We start from the raw sequence: 6,455 nt of genomic DNA, 5'->3' as shown, positions 1-6,455 counted from the left end.
GTGCATTTTTAAATTTACCGCGTTCACGCTTCTATAAATAAATAACTTGAATTCGCAAATAGCTTTTTTTCCACAAAATTTCTTACCAAAACAGATCTTCATATGCTACATATCCTGTCTTCACATTCCTTACCATTATGTACTACCAAGTGGTACGCGAGTCAAAAAAGGTTGGGAAACGCTGTTGCAGGGTATACATATCAGGGGTCACCGGAGCCTGAGGGGGCCGTGTATTGTTCAAAGGTTGTAAATGCGCTTAGTTCGAGGTGACACTTTGCCGAGGTGACATCTTACTACCGACCGCTTCCTGAGATGTCCTGAAAATGGCTTCCTGGGAGACGATGGAACTCACCAGTGATGGTCAACACACTAAGGTATTTATCCTTACCATTGCAAAAAAATATATTGTCGCCATTTTGGTTATGCATTTTGTTTCCATAGTTTTTGCGATTACTTTTAAGATTGTAAAGCGGTGTCTACGCTCGACGAATTCACAATAACGGGCGCTGTATAATATTGTATGTCTGTACATCGGTTTCAATTTGATTCGGCCATTTTTTATTGCGCAGTTTGCACTTTCTTTGTTTGCGATTTTTACAGGTATTCCTCGACTTTTATTTTTGGATTCAGTGTGACAGCATGCTATACACCTATTCACATACACTACGCAAGCGCATTTGTTCGCGACAACTCTCAGTAACAGACCTATACTAACCGTGACCTTCATGTGACACCGGCCATTAAATCGATTACTTGCCTGTAGGGGAGAAAAGTCTATGTTGACATGCGCATCTGAGCTCATGGCAACAAGGGGCGGTGAGAGGGGAGGGGGGGGGGGGAAAGCCGGGGTTGCTTCAATCGATACAGTGTCTGGGTAAATTTTCAGGACCACCCCATGGCGCAGGTCAGATCCAGACGAGCCTTCAGCGAGAGAACATCTTGCTGGCAAGTCTCCTGCTTTGTGGAAGACAATGGAGCTCAACAGTGATGGGGCCGCACACATACAGGTATTTTCGACTGCAACTGCGAAATCAAAAATATTTTTTCCTGTCGCCATTTTGGTTGTGCGTTTTGTTAACGTCATTTCTGCGTTTCTTTTTGATTGTATCATATTACGCATTCACAATAGCGGGCGTTCTACAATATTCGGTGGCATTTTGTTTCGGCTTTTGGGTGCGTTATGTGGTAAATTCCTATTTTTTACTTTATCTATGTTTTTAGTTGTATTGTTTTAAATTGGGAATTTTGGGTTTCTTTTGCAATTTTGTTCATTGCAAGCAACCGCAATTGTATGTAGTTGTAGCTGTACTTTTTTTCCTTTGTGTTATTGGCTGCCTTATTTTGAGGGTTCGAATAAGCATATGTATATACATACATGTGTATGTACGTTTACACCAGTGGTGGGCCGCAGAAATCTGAAGCCATTTAAACGGGACATTTTGAACATTTTTTTATGAAATTTTATTTTTCATATCGTCAAAAATCATCTAAAAAAATTTTTAACAAAAATTACACCACAATGAACATGGTTCAGGGTCGATATCAGAAAAAAGGTAACAGTACTTTGCTTTAAAAATCGCTCATATTTTCCACGTTTTTTCAATTATTTTTTTTAATGAAGGCAAGTAAATGGTGCGACCGCTCGCCCTTCATTCATAGCATGTATGAACAATTTAAGGGTACGAATTTAAGTGTGTAGACACCAGTGGGGCGCGGCGGAAATTTCTGTTCTTGTCACACGGACTTGTCATGCGAACATAATAAAAGAGTCCCCTTGCATTATATATGTATAATATATATGTACTTCTGGGCGTCATAAAATGATTCAATCAGTATATTTTGATTTCTTTCGATGTAGAGAACAAAATGATGGCCGCTTATAATAAATATAAAAAGATGGAGGGCATAATTCTTAAATTGAAAAAAAGAGAACATTTCCATTTAGATACTATTTGGTAAGCGTATAATATTGGTAAAAGCCATTATTAAGCATGAAGTATTACCGCCATTTTGAATCGGTTGGCTGAGCGCGCCATTTGGTGCATCATTTGATTGTCTTTTTTGAGATTCAACCAACTGTGAATTTGTCCTGGGAGAAAAAGAAGGGGGGGGGGGGGTGGCAATTTTTTAAAATTTAAAATCTTGAATCTTTCGGAGTCAATAAACAAATAAAAATTGTTATGTAAACTATATTCAATTCACCAAATTTTCTTCAATACAATTTTTGCTTGGGGAAAATATTGTATTTCGCAACTATGTACTACGCACATAACCGTTTGCGTTTTCGAGAAACATATACATACATATTTATGTATACATATCTGCAGTTGCACTGACCGGGAAGATTTTATTTCATAAACGTGACACAATCAATATAACGAAAGTTTAAAAATCTTTGAATGCACAATTTGATTTTACCACTGAGCATGGTAAACATTGGTCCCATCCCAACACGTAACATTCTGTTGACAACTTTGCAATTAATAATTTATTTTTGTTTTACCATCGATGATATGTTATCTGTATGCAGTGGTGTCACCCCAATTTTGGAACAACGGGTTTCAAATTTTTTTTTTTATGTAATAGTGACATGAATGAAATTTCTTTTATATATTACCTCAATTTATGATATTTCAAATGATTATTTGTATAAATGCACTAGCTGCTAAATTTGAATTCAATAGTGTTAGTTGATATTTTTACGTTGCTAGTTTAAATTTTTGACACTCTTCAAGTAAGGGCGAAATCATACAGCGGTGAATGTGGGACTTGGGGTTTATTTTTAGATAGTTCAAAACATATAGAAAAAATATCGCGTTTGTGGTATAGTCCTTTGAAAACGATACATTCGACCGTTCGTCGTTGAAATTGTATGGTAGTATTTATCCTTGCTTGATAGTGATCTATAAAAAAACGACCCTTCGGACCGTTTTCGGTAAAATTCGGTCCGAGGGTCGTTCGTCAACGGTGTAAATCTACATATATTTTTTTATCAAACTTCTCTTTGACTGTTACTAGGAAGGATAGTTCCGAGTGCAGACTGCAGACACATTATACAGTTAGTTTTTCTTGTGCATAACGGAAAAAAAGATATTTTCTCTTTAACTGCTACGTACTAAACTGCGACATTTTTATATATATATATATATATATATATATATATATATATATATATATATATATATATATATATATATATATATATATATATATATATATATATATATATATATAAAGTATTTATCAGTATTTTCGGAAGAATATTTAAGTTCTTGAAAACATTGGCTCAGCTTCTCTTGATTTTTATACCATCTTAAATACAATACTTAGAGTGACGTGTAGAAGGAAGTGTAGAAAGGAAGAAAGTGTAAGAGGTGTAGAAAGAAAGACAAAAGGTGCAGAAGAAATGAGGAAAAGTGAGGAGCATGTCGAGAGCGCGGCGCGCACACGAACTTAACAAGAAATGTGTATAGCACTGTTGGGAGTGCAGTACAGACCAAGCTTCTAGCTGCCCTCGCGCCCCCCCCCTTCGCCCACTTGAGCAATTCCATCAATAACCGTACTGCACAAAATCATAAACGATGCCTCACTTTCTGATATTAGTACCGCGATATATGATCATTATTGGATGTATCGGTGTGCGGGCGAGCTTAATACACGCTTAAATATTATTGATATTTTCATATAATATACATACATTTATGTATATAATAATATAATTTTTTTCTCAATTTCCTTGGGGGTGCTGCAGTACCGCAGTGCGTATGGACGAGCCGCCACTGATTATAAGTAACTTTTTAGGGAATTCTTGAGATTCAAATATTCCAACAAAATGAGTTTCTCGAATTTCGAGATTTAAATATTTACATATTCCGAATAAATGATATTCTGGAATCTTGAGAATCAAATAAAGTCGAGAAATTAGAAGCTCTAGTCTCAATTCGTCAATATATTATATGTATATATGTATAATATGTATGACAGTTTGGCTTGCCTATATATTTCATAAAATTCTCGGATTTTTTCGGAATTTTTTTATAATTAAAGTACAGATAATCACAAATTACAAATATTAGTTGCGAGCGTGTCGCGATTTGAATGGGAGTTTCAGGAAAAAGTGGCAACTTTGAATTCTTATTCGCTGTGAAGAAACCAAAATTAATTTCTAGCCTTAGCCTTAAATACGAAGGAGCGCGCACCGGTGGGCTTATGATAAACAATCTAATTTCACTGCAATAGTTGACTATTGGGCGATCATTTTAAATTTATTAATCGCCGAATTTGTTTGCGTCTGATTTTGAGCCTACTCTGGTTCATATGACTTTGTTTAACTATCAATACAAGTAATATTTTCCGGCTCTTGTAATATTTTCCGAAAGCAACTCTCACTGTTTTTTTTTCTTGCATTTTTTAGAACTTTGGAGTGGATGAGCGCTGCAACCGAGTCCTGCAAATGAGCCTCGACCTTGCACTCAGTTGAATAAAGTAAGTTCTACATTCAGCATAAAATTAAAATGAACTTTAAGGGGTTATTCTAGTCTAGAGGCATGAATTGTAGGTATTTTATTTATAAATGTTTGAAGAGTACATAAAAAAAAATTCAAAATTCAAAAAGTTACAGGCTGATGAAGTGGCGCGTCAAAAGGGCGCGTCAAAAGGGCGCGTCAAAAAAATGGCGCGCCCTGGTTTACACGATTCCAACCCTCATAGTTATCTGATATAAAAAAAAATTAATTCTTAATCCAAACAAATGCTACAATCGAAATAATTTTTTTTCGCAAAATAATGGCTGTTTGAAATGAAAAGACCATTTTTTACCAGTTTTTTTGACTTTTCTGAATTTTTTAAAAATAGTAAAAATTTAAATTTAGTTATGGTTCTAGTTCGTGCGATAGAGTAATGTATAGAGAAGGCTCACACCAAATTTCAAGTAAAACTTGAGATACCATGTCAACCGTCTCGAAAAAAGAACTTTCGAGAAAAACGCGTTTAAAGTTTCGGGTAAGGTTACGCGCCGGTTAGATGCCACGTCACTGAAGCAGCGATATCTCCGAAAATAATTTGGATTTTAAAAATCCGCTTAAACATGTTCTTAAAGGTTTAAGCTCTGAAAATATGAAAGAAAAAAAAATCGATTTTTTCAAATTTCTAAACTAGAATACCCCCTTAAAAAACTAAGACTGACTATAAATATATGTATTACATGTATACTTGTTTTTTTTTTATATACAGTATCCGAGTCAATCAATAACAGTAAATATTTTTTTAAATATGGAAAGCAGCTTGTCGTGTTTAGAAGAATTAAGACTCTTCGCATCTTCAAAAAAGCAGATCAAATGTTGCATAATACAAAACGAGCGCATTTAAAAGGTAGTCAAGATTTCTCGTCATTTCTTTAATCGTGATTTTTCGAATGCCTCATTGTTATCGGATGATTTCTACATGTGTGCGAGTCGATTCAATTTTGTCAACCAGAAATTTAGCTAAAATGTCTCATAACACTACATATGTGTGTACCGGTTCGGTGATTACTGGTCACAAAGTCACTAAAATCTCTAAAACGGAACATCTGGCAGCCGAAAAGTCCATCATACTAACGATAACTATCATACTAACGAGAACTTGAGTGCCAAATATTGTGTATTCGCGATTTTAATGGCAAAAATTGTCTTTGTGACCACCGCAATGTGACTAATAATCCAATTACCATGTGTTGATCGTACATGAATGGACAGTTTCTGTTGCAGAAACTTCAACGAATGATTTCTTTCCATTACTCATTATTACAATGAATGAATATATGTACATATGTGTGTATGCTGTAACATTGTAAAAAAGCGTAGTTTTAACTAATATTCGATGACAGTCAAGAAGTATCATGTGTTAAAACATGTGTGTATATACTTATGTAGTTTCAAATTATGAAAGTCACCAAGTTGTCTTAGATGTGTACATACATATTTTCGATGTCAGTATGTATCTATGTAAATCTACCAAATATTAAGGATAGAAAAAAATGCCTTTGTGCATCCATATATTCTATACCCATACATATATAATCAATAACGAGTTCTTCATCAGTAAATCATGCTATGTAAAGTTAAATGACAATAGTTTAGTGTATACATAAATAGTAAGGTCACAGAAAACCTGAATGTATGTAAGAATTGCATAATATATTTTACTTTCATCTATGTAAATATGTACATATGTATCTACATACTTATTATGTATAATAAAGAAAAAAGTTTCAATCACAAATTCGATCTTGGTGCTCTCAAACTCTTCTTTGTCTTTGGAGCTGCAGCTTCGGATACAGAATACAATCTCGATTTACATAGAATCACTTCGTTCTTCGAAAAGATTGCGTTAATTTTTAAACATTGGTGGTTAATTGTGAGTAAACTTTCAAATTCTTAAAGACACTGTCTGTCATTGTATGAAATTAATCAAAA

At 34.5% G+C, this 6,455-nt stretch overlaps 1 long non-coding RNA gene across 1 annotated transcript; it reads left to right on the top strand.

Moving 5' to 3' along the window:
* Nucleotides 1–258: 258 nt before the first annotated feature.
* LOC143922924 (uncharacterized) lies at nucleotides 259–5,110 on the top strand. Its single transcript, XR_013261670.1, has 3 exons — nucleotides 259–374; nucleotides 887–1,007; nucleotides 4,415–5,110. It is a non-coding gene; the product is annotated as an uncharacterized LOC143922924 (long non-coding RNA).
* The last annotated feature ends 1,345 nt before the right edge of the window (nucleotides 5,111–6,455 follow it).

Source organism: Arctopsyche grandis, chromosome 2 (genome assembly GCF_051622035.1).
Source record: "Arctopsyche grandis isolate Sample6627 chromosome 2, ASM5162203v2, whole genome shotgun sequence".
Taxonomy (NCBI): domain Eukaryota; kingdom Metazoa; phylum Arthropoda; class Insecta; order Trichoptera; family Hydropsychidae; genus Arctopsyche; species Arctopsyche grandis.
This window is presented reverse-complemented; position numbering and strand designations above follow the sequence as displayed.